We start from the raw sequence: 17,603 nt of genomic DNA on the forward strand, positions 1-17,603 counted from the left end.
ATGGAACAACAGACTGGTTCCAAATAAGGAAAAGAGTACGACAAGGCTGCATATTGTCACCCTGCTTATTTAACTTCTATGCAGAGTACATCATGAGAAACACTGGACTGGAAGAAACACAAGCTGGAATCAAGATTGCTGGGAGAAGTATCAATAACCTCAGATATGCAGATGACACCACCCTTATGGCAGAAAGTGAAGAGGAGCTAAAAAGCCTCTTGATGAAAGTGAAAGAGGAGAGTGAAAAAGTTGGCTTAAAGCTCAACATTCAGAAAACGAAGATCATGGCATCCAGTCCCATCACTTCATGGGAAATAAATGGGAAACAGTGGAAACAGTGTCAGACTTTATTTTTGGGGGGCTCCAAAATCACTGCAGATGGTGACTGCAGCCATGAAATTAAAAGACGCTTACTCTTTGGAAGAAAAGTTATGACCAAGCTAGATAGCATATTCAAAAGCAGAAACATTACTTTGCTGACTAAGGTCCGTCTAGTCAAGGCTATGGTTTTTCCTGTGGTCATGTTTGGATGTGAGAGTGGGACTGTGAAGAAGGCTGAGCACCGAAGAATTGATGCTTTTGAACTATGGTGTTGGAGAAGACTCTTGAGAGTCCATCGGACTGCAAGGAGATCCAACCAGTCCATCCTAAAGGAGATCAGTCCTAGGTGTTCATTGGAAGGACTGATGCTGAGGTTGAAACTCCAGTACTTTGGCCACCTCATGCGAAGAGTTGACTCATTGGAAAAGACTCTGATGCTGGGAGGGATTGGGGGCAGGAGGAGAAGGGGACGACAGAGGATGAGATGGCTGGATGGCATCACTGACTCTATGTACATGAGTTTGAGTGAACTCCAGGAGATGGTGATGGACAGGGAGGCCTGGCGTGCTGCGATTCATGGGGTCGCAAAGAGTCGGACACAACTGAGCAACTGAACTGTACCGTACTGTACTGTGATACTTTATCTCCAAATACTTGTGTATGTGTGTATGCGTGCTAAGTTGCTTCAGTTGTGTCTGACTCTTCATGACCCTGTGGACTGTAGCTCACCAGACTCCTCTGTCCATGAGATTCTCCAGGCAAGTATACTGGAGTGGGTTGCCCTCCTCCAGGGGATCTTCCCTACCCAGGGGTTGAACCCATATCTCATAAGTCTCCTGCACTGGCAGGTGGATTCTTTACCAGTAATGCCACCTGAGAGGCCTCACTTAAGTGTATATAAAAAAAGTCTTACATAAACACAGTACAGTTATCACATGAAATTTAATATTTATCTGTGCACAGTTCATATTTTAATTTCATCAACTTTCCCAATAAGGAACTTTACAGTTTTTTGGGTTTTTTTTAAGTCGCATTTATCATCAGGAGTGCTATATAAGGGATACTGTGTCCTTCTGAATGTGTCAGTCAGGGAGCTCACATTTAAAAAGTTACTTGATTCTTTTTTATTCCCTTCTGTATGGTTATGTTATTTATTTCATATAGCTGAGTTCATTTATTTCTGTTTGAATTGGAGTCTGAATCCTCTTATCCTTTGTTATTTAACTTCGTTATTAAATAAAACATTAATATGGCTCAAAATTAAAAACTATATTAGGTCATGTAACCAGTGAAATCTTATCCCATCCTCTATAACTTCAACTGTTTCCTATGAACAACAGATTTCATATATGTAACAGATTTCTTCCAATACACAACAGATTTCATTATTTTACTGTTGTTTAATGTAGCTCAAGAGGCTTCCGCAGTGGCTCAGCAGTAAAGAACGCACTTGCCAATGCAGGAGGTGTGGGATCGATCCCCGGGTCAGGAAGATCCACTGGAGAAGGAGATGGCAACCCACTCCAGTATTCTTGCCTAGAAAACTCCAAGGACAGAGGAGCCTGGAAGATTACGGTCCATGGGGTAGCAAAAGTGTCAGCCACTAAACAGCAACAACAATGTTCTTCAAATTGTTAATCGTATCTTTTATTACACCTGGATTTTGAGTCATAGTTAGAAATGTTTCCTTACATTCTGGCCTTGAAGGAATTTACTGGTGTTTTCTTCTAGTGTTTTTATAGTTTTATTTTATTTTTAACATTTAGATCACTGGTCTATTTGCAGTTTATTCTTGTATATGTGAGTTAAGATATCTTTTTCCAACAGACTATCCAGGTGTTCCAAATCATTTATTAAATTCTATATTCCCTTAATGCGTTAAGAAACAACCTTCAACATATACTAAATTTCCGCAAGACATCTTTTTCTAGATTTTTTGTCTTGTTCTGTGGCTCTAACCGAGGATTCACGTGCCAGTGCCCCATTGTTTGAATTCTAGAGATTTCAGTTTGAATATCTAGTGACGTAGTTCCTCCTTCATTTGTCTTATTTTTCTTATCTCATTTCATCTCAAATTCTTCTTCACTAAGCCTTTCCTGATCACTTCAGAAGGGGTTTCATAGCAAGTTTGGAACCAACTTGTTAGTTCCGGGGTGGAAGGGGAGGGATTACTAATTTCACTGGGGTTGCATTATATTTATCATCTATGGAGAAGTCATATTTGTATAATCTTTATTCATCTTATTCAAGAACAAGGGATCTTTTATTTTATCAAGTGTGTTTGTGTGTCACTGAGAAAGACTTGTTAAGATTATCGTTAACGTTAAAACTTGTTAACGTTTTATCTTTTGTGTCTATGTATTATTTTTTTAATCTTCCCCTTCCAAATGTTAACATTAATATCTACGAGGGACATAACATAAAATGACATTGAAGAAATTGTATCAAGAAATATAACTGATAATATTTCCAAGGGATTTTTAGGTGATAGGGCTATTAATAATGCTGAATATTCTTGCTTTGTGACAATACTAAATATTAATAAGCATTTAAAATGCGACCTTGTCTTTCTCATCATAAGAGCATCGACATAAATGCTCTGAGCAATGAAAGATAAACCACATCTCTCCTATAAAGGGAGAACCCCAAACATTAGAATATTATCAAAATGAGTATGTCATTAAAAGGAAGCAGATAAAAGCATCAGGAAAGAAGATCACTGTAAAGACGTGTACAGCGTTTAGACACAGCAATTAGCTGTCTAGTGAATGTGTATTTTAGACAAAATATTCACTTGGTTGCTATGGCTCTATATCAATCTGGATTTCCTAATACCTCTCTGAATTAGTCTTCTCTGCCTTTGGTAACCACCTCTGTCAGTTTTTGCTAAGATCCTCTGTTTAAGGCTTTTCCTTTGGAGGGTTCACCTATTTCTATAACTTCATTTCCTATCCAGATTAAATAAAACCCCTACTATTGGACTTTACCAAAGTCACAATTTCTTCTTCTGACCTCTGACTATATGACTGGTAAGAATGGCACTTAATAATTTCCGTGGACTTGCTCCACAGTTATATTAAATTCACCTTCCCTAAAACCTGATTTACTTCTGAAATCTTTTAACTTTTTTCTTTGACACATCATTCTCCCAGTTTTTGATTCCACTGTTTCATAGTCATTTGTAATCAGTCAACAAATCCTGTTAATCTTCCATCATAGTATTTCTTGCTTCTGTGATTTCAACTTCATTCTTAGGGCCGTTGTGCAGGCTGGTCCAGTTTTGCTCAAATGGCCATCTAAGGAGCCCACAGTCCCTTGCAGTCCACTAAATATTCTGCAGGATGTTTTGCATTTTCAGAGAAAAAAGATTTGAAATTATTTTTTCATATACACTTTATATATTTTAGATATAAAATTGACTCTAATTAAAAATTTGTTTCAAAATAATTTTTGTCCTCTAACACATGCTGAAGACATGCCAGTTTGCTTTGGCTAGTGTTCAAGTAGTTGGCTGCACCTTAGCTGATATTTTTCACACCATTGGTGTATTATTTTTTATATTTGTTAAATTTTATTTTTTAAAGTACTTGCTGATGTTGTCCCCTGTCATCTCTCACCTGGAGCTCTGCGATATCATGCTTACTGTGTCTTTCCTGCTCCTCACTTCTCATTTCAACATCCTCTCCTACATGAGGCACCGGCTCCATTTCTTAGACATGTTCTGCTCTCTCTAATGTTTCAACACTAGACCTCACACTAAAACTCTTCGACTACGTAATGACTCACCTGTTTCTTTTGTCCAAAACAAATCGTCTCCTTACCGTCCCTTCCACCACTGTATTTGACACATTTAATGTTGACACATATTAATGTTTTTATTCATTAGATTCTTTGTCTTCATACCATCCCACTTAAACTCATGCTCAGCCAAATTTTAGTTTTCCTTTAAGGCTCTATGCCATTCTTTTTCATTAAACCTTTCCTGACCACTCTAGGACATGGAACAACAGACTGGTTCCAAATAAGGAAAAGGAGTACGTCAAGGCTGTATATTGTCACCCTGCTTATTTAACTTCTATGCAGAGTACATCATGAAAAACGCTGGACTGGAAGAAACACAAGCTGGAATCAAGATTGCGGGGAGAAATATCAATAACCTCAGATATGCAGATGACACCACCCTTATGGCAGAAAGTGAAGAGGAACTAAAACGCCTCTTGATGAAAGTGAAAATAGGAGAGTGAAAAAGTTGGCTTAAAGCTCAACATTCAGAAAACAAAGATCATGGCATCTGGTCCCATCACTTCATGGGAAATAGATGGGAAACAGTGGAAACAGTGTCAGACTTTATTTTTTTGGGCTCCAGAATCACTGCAGATGGTGACTGCAGCCATGAAATTAAAAGATGCTTACTCCTTTGAAGAAAAGTTATGACCCACCTAGATAGCATATTCAAAAGCAGAGACATTACTTTGCCGACTAAGGTCCGTCTAGTCAAGGCTATGGTTTTTCCTGTGGTCATGTATGGATGTGAGAGTTGGACTGTGAAGAAGGCTGAGCGCCGAAGAATTGATGCTTTTGAACTATGGTGTTGGAGAAGACTCTTGAGAGTCCCTTGGACTGCAAGGAGTCCCAACCAGTCCATTCTGAAGGAGATCAGCCGTGGGATTTCTTTGGAAGGAATGATGCTAAAACTGAAACTCCAGTACTTTGGCCACCTCATGCGAAGAGTTGACTCATTGGAAAAGACTCTGATGCTGGGAGAGATTGGAGGCAGGAGAAGGGGCCGACCGAGGATGAGATGGCTGGATGGCATCACTGACTCGATGGACGTGAGTCTGAGTGAACTCCAGGAGTTGGTGATGGACAGGGAGGCCTGGCGTGCTGCGATTCATGGGGTTGCAAAGAGTCGGACACGACTGAGCGACTGAACTGAACTGAACTGACCACTCTAGGCAGCACTGTCTTCTCCTAACAACCTATAATAGTGCTTCTTAGCCAGAGGTACTCATCAGAATCCTCTTCTTTACATTAAAAAAAATTTTAAATGTAGATGCTGGTGGTCTCTGTCTCTAGATTGTGACTTCATAGATCTGAGAAATTTGTTTTTTAAAACTCCATCAGTGATCAGGGATAGCTGCATAATTTGCAGGATTCCCCACAGAGAAAAATGTAGAGTCCCTTTTTCAAAAAGCAGGGATTCATGTTGCTGTATGGCAAAACCAATACAATATTGTAATTAGCCTCCAATTAGAATAAATAGATTTATATTAAAAAAACAATTCAAATAAAAAGAGTTTGCTTTCTAAAAAAAAAAAAAAAAGGCAGGGAGAAATGCCCTTAAAAGTAGTAAAATACTATAAAACTTTTTCCTTTTTTCCCATGTCTCTTTCTCTCTTTAGTTACCATGATAGTTTTTACCTGCTACTTAAGGTTGTTATTTTTTAAATTATAAAATTTGAAATCATTCGAATGAATTTTATTGTCTATATCGTACCAATGCCAGTTTTAAATACAAATATAAGGGTGTCTAACTTAACTCAACTCCATAGCATATACATCATATGTACTTTTTCTTACCAGAAGAGTGGAGAACTTCACAGACTAGCTCAGAGATTCTTTCAGGTTTTGTTATGTAGACATTCTATCAACACTGGAACCTTCCACTTTCTTCTCAGTAAGCAAAGATAGACAGAAAGGAAATGGACTCACGAATGGCTTTAACTCTCTTTCCTGTTATGTCATTGCTTTATGCCTGAGTGTTTGGCGAACACCGGAAAGTAACACAAGTAAGAAAGGAAATTATATGATTCCGTGATCTCCATTACTTACTTTCTGCAATTTTTGGCTTGAACAGAAAGTATAGTCTCTTGGGGCTCTCAGAACCCCTCTCCCTTGATACACACACACATACAAACACACTCAGTCATGTTGTAAGAGCAAAAACAAATAAAAACTAAGAAGCTTAGTTCTCCCTGTTGAAAATGCAGGAAGAGACTTCTCCCCTCTCTTTTCTGAAAGCATTTACTTTAGAAAACTTGCCATTGCAAGTTCTTTCTTTTGTCCCTTTGAAATGTATATAAATATTTTAGAAGCTAAGTAATCCTTTTGCCAGCGCTATAACTCAAGGACTGTCTTTCTCAAAGACTTGAACATATTCATTTGAAATGTAATCTTCAAGAAATAGTCCCCTAGCTCCCAGTTTCTATGGGAGGATAGGCTGCCCAACTTCAGCTTCCTCTCCAAAACTACCTCCTGTGGTAAAGATATGAAAAATTTATTTTTTCTTTGGATGAAACCAAGTATTTAATGTCAAGTTCACCCCAATTTTCAGGTGAGTTTAAGATGAGCTATATATGACAAATAGTGCTGACAACTCCTATTACTTGAGGACTAGCTTTTGTTTATCTTGTAATTTTCTCTTTTGCTGTTCTTAGTCTGCTCAGTTCTGTCCCACCCTTTGCAATCCTGTGGACCGTAGCCCACCAGGCTCCTCTGTCCATGGGGATTCTCCAGGTGAATACTGGACTGGGTTGCCATGTCCTCCTCTAGGGGATCTTCCCGACCCAGAGATTGAACCCAGGTCTCCTGCATTGCAGGCAGATTCTTTACCATCTGAGCCACCAGGGAAGCCCAAGAATACTGGAGTGGATAGCCTATTCCTTCTCCAGGGGATCTTCCTGACCCAGGAATCGAAGCAGGGTCTGTTGCATTGCAGGTGGATTCTGTAGGGACTGAGCTACCAGGGAAGAATTGTCTCTCACTTGGCTACGAAAAAGGGTGAGGTTTCTCTCTGTCTTCTGTGATTCGCATCACATTTTGGTTGAATTCTTACTGAATAAAAAAGGTTTTTTTCCCTCTTCTCCCTTTGAGGAAAGGTTTTATGGGTTGGGAAAAGATTTTTAAAAATATACCTCCCCAATAATATTCACAGTCTCAGTGAACTCCCATGAACTCCACCCAAATTCTGTGCTCGAGGAGCATTGCAAACACTATAGGCAAGTGAGGAAGCAACAGATGACAGGAGATACACAGGCACATGTGCCATTGTTCCATAGGACTTCACTTATAATCCCAGGTCTAAAGGTATAATGATGAAGAGCTTCAAGATGGCAACAGCAGAGGATGAAGCCAAGTGTGGGCCTTTCTAAGCATGGGGGCCTGTGTCTGCAGAGATTGTATGTCCAGGAAACCTGCTCTATTGGTGATTTTAGTATGAATTCCTGATCAACAGTCACGACTTACAGCAAATATTGTCTAAACCACTGGACTTCCACTCTAATAGAATGCTTTAAAAAATGAAAATCCCAGTGGTTTCTCTGCATGCTTACTACTTTTTAAATTTTGTTCTATTACATATAAAAGTCCAACAGGTTCTAAGAAAATGACAAAATTCTTTCACTGAATTTCATTATATCTACCTTTAGAGAAGTATACTTTTTGCTTGGTCTTGGAAACGTTTTATTTGCAAATCATTTCCCAAGAAAATAACACTTTTCCTGGTTCACAGTTTATGGAACCAGAAATGTGGCTATAACTTTGCACCAACATATCAGAAATAAGTGGTATCAGGCCCAAGTATTATTGTTTTTTAATTCTTCAATGGAGATATGGACCTCATCTCAGAATTTCATGTAACTATTTGCATATACAGTATTAATACAGTAGCCGAGTGGAAGCATGTAGGAAACTTAGGCACTAAAAAGAGTAAGACTAGAGCAGAGGGAGAAAGCAAAAGAGAAGAATTTTAAAATAATTGTATGGCAGAGTCGATCATCTCAGAGTGAGAGATCGTCAGCATCTGTCAATCTCACGTGGGACTTAACATTAGATAATGCCAAACCGCCCGGGAAATGTTAAAACAGCTATGGTATTCTCTACTGACCAAGGTGTAAACATTTAAAATCCATTTCCAAAGATTTCTGAATTTCAGTTTTAGAAAATTGGGAGCTTAAATAACTTCATTTCCCATTTCTCTATGGTCTTACGTAAATAGGAGTTTACCTGTCTTTCAAAATCTAATAGTACCAAGAGAAATAATCTTTTCAAATAACCATATCATTATATTCTTCAGGTCAAAATATCTAAGTTAGGTCCCTAAATTTAGGGGGAAAACTTATTATTTAATTAGTTCCCAGTAATCTGTGCTTAATATAACATTCCAAATAATAGCATGGTAGAGCAGTGACGAAATGAATGCTTTCTCTGTTCCTGGCAGCCTTGGTAGCTTTTCTTTTCAGTTTTTACTTTCTGAACTTTATACACTTTTCTTAGTGCTCCTTTTACCTATTACTTCCCGTCTCCCATAAATGTGTTCTCTTGAATTGTATAAAACCTGCCTCTTGCTATTATGCTCTTTTTTTTCCTAAAACAAATCACTTTTTCTAAAGAGGATGAAAGTCCTCTCCTCATCAGGGCCTTTGCATTTGGAAGGCTATTCTGAATCACTCAGGCTGCTCCCAGCTCTAGCATTCCAATTATCTTATTTAGCAGTCTCATTTCATTTGAACATAAAGATGGCACAGTTTTGGACTCATTTGACATCGGAAACACTGCAACCAGCAGCCCTGCTACTGGCCTCCCCAGTTTCACTGCAGAGACTCTAAGAGCGCCAGTACAATTATCAGCTTTATATTTAGTATCTGAAAGTGCGTATATTTAAGTGACAAACTTCATAAATTCAAGGGAAGACAGCCCATCCAGAACACGGTGCTTGTAAAGTCTGGACTCCTTCTCAAGTTGTCTTTTCTTTTCTAAATTCTAGTTTATATATAAGCTTGATCCTAAAAGCACTAACACTTTTCATAGGATAACAATTGGATCAGTATTGCTCCACCTAATTTTAAGCTGTAATTAAAAATTGCAATTACAAGAAAATAAAATGTCACAGTATAAATACAAGCTCTGAGCTTTTTTAACCATTTTTTTTAATTGAAATATTAATCCATTTTCAGCGTTGTGTTAGCTTCAGATGATGAGCATTTCAGTATTTTTTCTCTGGCATCTGCCTAGTGCCTGGCTCATAATAAATGCTCAAAAAATAATTGTTTGTTGAAGGGGTGAATTTTTGAATCTCAGTTTTCTTTCCTAATCTGTCCCACAGTCCATGTGTATTTATTAATACCATTAGTGAGTGTCTACTTTCTTTTATTTATTTTTGCAGACACTACTGTGTTTTCTTGTCTCCTTGGTAAACACTGTCATTCCTTAGACTCTTCTGTTTTTTCCTAGCAGTATGGATCCCACTGATTCTTCAGTTTTTAAAATTATTGTCCAGTTTTACAGCAGGAACAGCAACCCCCTAAATGCAATTTAGTTCTTATTTATCAGTTTGGTAGTGTTTTGAAAGGTATCATACAAAGTAAAGTTGTCTGTGGAATGTGGTTTTTTAAAATTGAAATATAGGTGATTTACAATGTTATAGAACACATATATATACATTCTTTATTAATATTCTTTTCCATTATGGTTTATCATAGAATGCTGAATATTGTTCCTTGTGCTCCACTGTAGGACCTTGCTGTTTCTCCATTCTGTATGTAACAGTGGGCACCTGCTGAACCCAAACTCTCAGGCCTCCCCTCTCCCGTTCCCTCTCCCCGTGGCAACCAGCAGTCTGCTCTCCGCATCCGTGAGTCTGTTTCTGTTTGATGGCGGGGTTCACTTGTGCCATGCTTTAGGCTCCACATGCAAGTGATATCATATGGTATTTTCCTTTCTCTTTCTGACTTACTTCACTTAGTCTGATCATTTCTTTCCATCCATATTGCTGAAAATGGCATAATTTCATTCATTTTTATGGTTGAGTAGTGTTCCGTTTTACATGCATATAAAATATCTTCTTTATCCATTCTTTTGTTGGTGGACATTTAGGTTGTTTCCATGTTTTGTCTATTGTGAATAGTGCTGCTATGAACACAGGGATGCGTGTATCTTTGTGAATTGTAGCTTTGTCTGAATATATGCCCAGGAGTGGGATTTCTGGGTCATATGGCAACTAATTTTTAGTTTTTTGAGGAACCTCCATACTGTTTACCATAGTGGCTGCATAGTTTACCTTCTCCCCAACAGTGTAGGAAGGTTCTCTTTTCTCCATATCCACCATTTATCTGTAAACTTTTGATGATGACCAGGGACTGGTGTGAGATGGTACCTCACCGTAGTCTTGATTTCTGCAATGGGATTTTAAGCTTCTTGAGAGAGGGGGGAAATGCCAGAAACCCCTTTGTTGTACTTCCAGGTCACATCAAAGTATTAGGCAGTTAATATGTAGTCATTATATTCTGAGTATTTGACTGATTTAGTCAAACGAGTCATCTATCAGTAGTGATTCATTAATTCCCCAAATATTTCCTGGGCCAGACTGTGATGCCACAGTTGGTTGAGTAGACACTTTTTTCAAAATATTTTCCTTTGCTGTGACTGTCCTTATATGCACTGTCTCACAATATGACAAAAAAATAATTATTATGTTAAGCCCTGGATCTTGTCTTGGCTCAGCTTTCTTGACTCAGGGACTCTGGGATGCCAGTGAATACAGTGGTTGTGGTGGACAGAACGAGTGTCCCTCAGAGATGTCTACATCGCACCCCCAGAACTTGTGTGATGAAGGCACTTCACACATCTGATTACAGGAAAGATTTTAAGTTACGGAGACTAACCTGGGTTTTCCAGTGGCCCAATGTAATCACAAGGGTCCTTAAAAACAATGGAAGAGGGAGGTGGAAGGATAGGAGAAGGAGGTGTGAGAACAGAAGCCAGATGTGAGCGGAAAAGAGAAAGCGGTGGGGAGCAAGGACGAGAGAGAAAAAGAAAGGGAGAGAGGGATTTGACGATGCTGTACAGTGGCTTTGAAGATGGGCCCTTAGCCAAGAAATGCAGTTGACTTCTGGAAGCTGGAAAAGGCAAGGACACAAGATTCTCCCTGAGAACCTCCAGAAGGAATGCAGGCCTGCTGATATCTTGGTTTTTAGCTCAGCAAAAGTCAGTTTGGACTTTTGACTTTCAGAACTCTTACGATAATACATGTGTACAGTTTTAAGTTTGTGACAATTGTGGTTGTCGTTCAGACTTCTCTGTTCAAAACCACGGCTCTACCTCAGTTCTGTCTCCAAATGAGAATAATGAAAGCACATTCCTCTTAGATAACTGCTTAGTTATACTTGACTTTTAATAAGTATTTGCAAGCATTCTGTTTTCAGTTGATTTTAAAGCATCCGTTGTAGCTGTCATTTATGTATTTTTAAGCCATTTAATTAGCTACTCCTGGGAGAATTAGCTACATTTTACCAAAGCAATCTACTCTCAGAGGTCTTAGTATAGTTTAACAGATGAGTCATTTTTTAAACAAAAATATATATTACTGGATTTCAAGGTTAAATATAAATTCTTTGACTTGAATATTAACAATAATAGTAACAGAAACTTAACCTCCTATTCAGTTTAGAAAAACATTTTTTTAAATCCTAGACTGTAAAGGACAGGTGAAGCCAAATCAAAAGGATGATTCAAGCAACTGTGGAAAAACTTTGATGTCAAGAGAAATGGTTCAGAATAATTCAGACTGATTGTCCACACAGCTTGAATTTACCAAATGAAAGCCAAGTTTCCCCTGCATTCCGCTGTGCAGGGCTTCTTTGTGAAGCAGCATCAGCAAAATCACCTTGATGTTTCCTACAGGAATCAGCAGTCTTGAATAGAATATAGCCATGAGGTGGCCAGTCCACTCCCTGACTGCTGACATACTCATTTTATTTATCTGTGTTTATTCATTTAATAATGATCCATCTGTGCTTTCCCGTCTATTCATACAAAGTGGGAAGATTAAAAGAGAGCAGGGTTTTCTCTTTCACTGCAAAATAGAGACATAATATGGTGGAATATCAATATCTCTTTATATGTCATTATAATATTACTTGGCCCAAAGATATGTATACCTTATAACTGTTTTAAGGCAAGGCAATTCTTTATATCAAATTTTTATATTGAATTTTGAATGAAACACTTACTAATCTGTTTTCTGTTAAAGATGGATGCTATAGATATCACTGAATTCAGAAATTTATTATGATAAGTATTCACTTATCAACTTTCCTTGATAATATTGGGTGTATAGCATTATGCAAGAGAGTGAGGAGGGCTGCTAACACCTAACACATTTCAAAATGAAAAAAAGGTAATTCTGTTGGGAAATGCCCATATTTCATTTGAATTCTTGCATGCACTTAACTGAGTGGCTTATGGGGATCCTTGTTATTTGATATGCCTTTAAGCAGTACCATCACTTCATGGGAAATAGATGGGGAAACAGTGGAAACAGTGTCAGACTTTATCTTCTTGGGCTCCAAAATCACTGCAGATGGTGACTGCAGCCATGAAATTAAAAGACGCTTCCTCCTTGGAAGAAAAGTTATGACCAACCTAGATAGCATATTCAATAGCAGAGACATTACTTTGCTGACTAAGGTCTGTCTAGTCAAGGCTATGGTTTTTCCAGTAGTCATGTATGGATCTGAGAGGTGGACTGTGAAGAAGGCTGAGCACCGAAGAATTGATGCTTTTGAACTGTGGTGTTGGAGAAGACTCTTGAGAGTCCCTTGGACTGCAAGGAGATCCAACCAGTCCATTCTGAAGGAGATCAACCCTGGGATTTCTTTGGAAGGAATGATGCTAAAACTGAAACTCCAGTACTCTGGCCACCTCATGCGAAGAGTTGACTCATTGGAAAAGACTCTGATGCTGGGAGGGATTGGGGGCAGGAGGAGAAGGGGATGACTGAGGATGAGATGGCTGGATGGCATCACTGACTTGATGGACATGAGTCTGAGTGAACTGCGGGAGTTGGTGATGGACAGGGAGGCCTGGCGTGCTGCGATTCATGGGGTCACAGAGTCAGACACGACTGAGCAACTGAACTGAACTGAACTGATACATTCCCTTTCCCTTGCAAAGGCCCATTTGTATCCTTTGTACAGTGATGTTTAACTGCAAAGAGCTAGGAAAACTAAAAATCAGAAAGAACCAACAAATAATAAGAAACATCATCACAGAAGAATTTTCAAATCCTAATGGGGCTTTAATATGTGCCAATTTAGCCAGCTGCCAACTGTATTACAAATGACACACATGAAAATAAGTTCCAGTTGCATCACCAGCAGAAATGAATTTTCTTTGTTCGTTTTATTCAAATAATTTCTTCTTGCTTTCTCCTCTCCCTTCTTGCTCTTTTCTTTTTCCTTTCTCTTATTTTCAGATGCTGAAAAGTTACCAAAATATTTTTTTCTACTGGTTTTGTGACATCTAACCACTTTCCTTTTCAAGTTATGTACATATTATTCATATAAGCAAAGTACCTTGGAGAGAAGAAAACTTGCTTTGCTCTTTTCTCACAAGGGCCCTATTAGAGTAGAATCTAAGTTGTTATCTACTTTGCTAAAACCATCTAAGAGAGACTGTCAGGGTGGTAGCTAAGTAAGTCAGCATTCATGCAGGCCATGAAAGCTTATATAGTCATAAAACCTGGACTGCAAAATGGACTCTAAGATATCAGGTAAATGTGAATTTCTTATTGTCAATCCATTAAAAAAAATATATTGGTTCAGAGAAACAAGTAGTTTCTTTATACCTGGGTCTAAAGCAAATTGTTTCATGTTAATAATAAAAAATAGTTCTCTTTTTCTCTGTCTCTCACAGATACACATAAACATACATAACACACACAAACTATTGGGTATTTGTGTTGATGTGCAAGTAGCTTCAGAATGTTCTTGCACTGGGATTGCTGGGGAGTACCATTGTCAGATGAGGAGTGGATGTAGAACCTTGAGCAGAGAACACTACAGATTGGGACTAGGGCAGAAGCACAGTGAGGGGCTGTCCAGCAGGGTTCAGACTATGAGCTGGAGGTGAGTTCTGAGGCAGCAGGTCCACTGGCTGCCACCGGTTCCATGTGGTCCACTCCAATATAAAAATGTCTAATCATTTTTTTCCCTGTAAGGAGATTAACATTACAAAATCTCCAAAGATCCTAATTCCCCAAAAGTGCTATCTTCAGGGACAACAGCATTAATTACATGTTGTATGTTGATTGCATATGCCTCATACCAAATTTTAAGAGGATACCAGACACATATCTGGGGGCGAGTAACAAGAATGGGGGAGTGTCTCAAATTATCATATCTGAGGAACATGTGACAGGGTTAGTGATATTTACAGCAGAAAAAGAAGCAGTGAGTTCATGCTAACTGTCTGTAAACATTTAGAAGAGTCCTGTTGAAGACTTTTTCTATATAGTTTAGTAGGCCAGGAAGGAAATGTTCTTGTTCAGAATGTTCTAGAACTAGAACCAACACTGAGGACAGATATTTTAACAAATGTGAGAACGGACCCTCTAGTAATTAGAGTTGTTTGCAAATTAAATAAGCTTCTTTGAGAACTGTGTAAGCACCCTGTCACTGGAAGCAAACGACCAGAAACCGAAGAACCGTCAGTGAAAGATAGAGGCTCTTATAGAGGAAATTGGACAAGCGGCCTTTAAAGCTCTTTCCAGTTTCTGAACACCTTGATGGAAAAGTGGAAACCTCCATTTGTTTTTCTAGCTCTTGCCATCATCTTCCCTCTGTATCTCCTTTCCCCTGCCTTACCGTCTCCGTCTTGTAGTCTACATGTAAAGCTTACATGTAAGAGCAAAGGGGGCTCAGGAAGACGTGAGAGTGCTTAGATCTCAGTCCTGCCCCTTGTTGCCTCTCACCCTCTCCATTCCCACTCATTGCTGTTGATAATCCACATTTCCCCCCATCTAATAGAATGTGCAGGACAGGCACAGCCTCAAGTCCTCCTTCTTCCTTCCACCAACTCACCACTTCAAGCCACTTTTTATGTATAAATTCTGGAGTCACCATGCACCTATTTTTTTACCAACAATAGCTTCCAAAGCTTGGAGTAATGATTAGTCACTTTAAGATAGAAATGAGTTATATCTGAGTGCAACATCTCATCTTTAACAAAATCATGCTTCTTGTTAATGAAGAAAATCATGATGGACATTCTGTGGTCTAAAGAATCTGTATTAAAGGAAGAAATGAAACAGGATTATTGCTAGGAACACTTGCTCTTATTTCTCTCCAGGAAGATAAGATTCAGCTTCTGGCCTTCAGTTTCATATATATATCTGATGTTCTGTCTAGGCGAGCTACTCAGTGACTCCACAGCTCCACACTTGATGATAGCACCAAGGGAGTCTTGAGAATAAAAGGCTTCCTTCGGCTGGGACAGTTTCCCTCTTTCCAGACACACCCCGCCTGAGTTTGTGGAAAGTAATTTTGTTCTCAGGTAGTATCATTGTATTTCTTTATAAAAAGAAGTGGAATTAGTGGTCATTCCCGCACCTTGAAAAGTGTAACTTTTTGTTTAATTCCCATCATTGAGTTGGAGAAGGAAATGGCAACCCACCCCAATGTTCTTGCCTGGAGAATCCCAGGGATGGGGGAGCCTGGTGGGCTGCCATCTGTGGGCTCGCACAGAGTCGGACACGACTGAAGGGACTTAGCAGCAGCAGCATCATTGAGTATCCTTTGCCCTGATAGTTCTTAAACCGAGCCCTGTGGTCTTTATAGATAATTTGCAACTGAATAAGGTTTGGAAATGCTTCACATTCTATTGTTCTTGAAGAGTCAACTACACATTAACATATCAAAGGCCAAGAAGTTCTGCAAGAAAGAACATTTAAAAAAAAAAATGTTTAAACTAAAATTTCCTCAACTTATTTGGCCATGCAAACCCTTTTTTTCAAAGACCATTAGCGATGCAGGACATCATTCTTCTTCTGGATATAGATGAGAAATGCTGCATCATAACAGACCAAAGCTAGTAAAGCCTACATATAGCCAAATATCTGGCCTTAAATGGCCTCAGTAGACATCTTCACTAAAATCTTTTATTTTGCATCCACCTAGCTGACAGGGTTAGGATAATAATGACCAATTGCATTGAATATTTGGGTCAGATAATCTCCTATCGTATAGTTTTCCCAACATATAGAATATATATGAGGTAATAATAGATGGGGAAACAGTGGAAACAGTGTCAGACTTCATTATTTTGGGCTCCAAAATCACTGCAGATGGTGACTGCAGCCATGAAATTAAAAGACGCTTCCTCCTTGGAAGAAAAGTTATGACCAACCTAGATAGCGTATTCAAAAGCAGAGATATTACTTTGCCAACTAAGGTCCGTCTAGTCAAGGCGATGGTTTTTCCAGTAGCCATGTATGGATCTGAGAGGTGGACTGTGAAGAAGGCTGAGTGCCGAAGAATTGATGCTTTTGAACTGTGGTGTTGGAGAAGACTCTTGAGAGTCCCTTGGACTACAAGGAGATCCAACCAGTCCATCCTAAAGAAAATAAGTCCTGAATATTCATTGGAAGGAATGATGCTGAAGCTGAAACTCCAGTACTTTGGCCACTTCATGCGAAGAGTTGACTCATTGGAAAAGCCTCTGATGCTGGGAGGGATTGGGGGCAGGAGGAGAAGGGGACAACAGAGGATGAGATGGCTGGATGGCATCACTGACTTGATGGACATGAGTCTGAGTGAACTGCGGGAGTTGGTGACAGACAGGGAGGCCTGGCGTGCTGCGATTCATGGGGTCACAAAGAGTTGGACACGACTGAGCGACTAAACTGAACTGAACTGAGATTAGAAAGATTTTTCTACCTTTTAAGAAAATTAAAATTTCAAATTACAAAGCAATAAGATAAGAATTTACATAGGAACCCAAAGTTAGTGTATCTTCCCTACTCCATCTCTCATGGGAGCAGTCAGCATAGATTTAAAATGGAGATATTGTAACCAATTACATAGTTGGTAACTCTACTGAAAGTGTCACCTATAGTTTGGGAGTTGTCTCCTGCTAATATTGCAGAATAATTAGGCCTTTCTAACACAAGTTCATACAAAGCCTGAAAAAATGTATCTATTAAAAAAATATGGTCCTTTGTTTTCCTACACCCACGTACTTGAATTTTCCATTTATTGTGTATATGACAGGAAATTTGTGGGTTTTCTCTGCTTTACTCATCAAAGTATTATTTTTAGAGATAATTTAGAAGAACTCTCAGATGCCCAGAAAATTTATTTTCAGCTCTCTTTTACAGAAGAGTCAAAAGTTTCATATAGTTAAGTATACATGAAATTAATCATGCAAAATGTAAGAGAATCTAATTTGAAACACATTCTCCAAGTTATGAATATGTTCCAAGATTGGCAGAGAATATGATCACATCT

General features: G+C 38.8%; 1 pseudogene; it reads right to left on the reverse strand.

Moving 5' to 3' along the window:
• LOC101122282 (protein NipSnap homolog 2-like) overlaps positions 1 to 4,028 on the reverse strand; it is a 44,420-nt pseudogene extending 40,392 nt beyond the window's left edge.
• Between the last annotated feature and the right edge of the window lie 13,575 nt (positions 4,029 to 17,603).

Source organism: Ovis aries, chromosome 7, assembly GCF_016772045.2.
Source record: "Ovis aries strain OAR_USU_Benz2616 breed Rambouillet chromosome 7, ARS-UI_Ramb_v3.0, whole genome shotgun sequence".
Taxonomy (NCBI): Eukaryota; Metazoa; Chordata; class Mammalia; order Artiodactyla; family Bovidae; genus Ovis; species Ovis aries.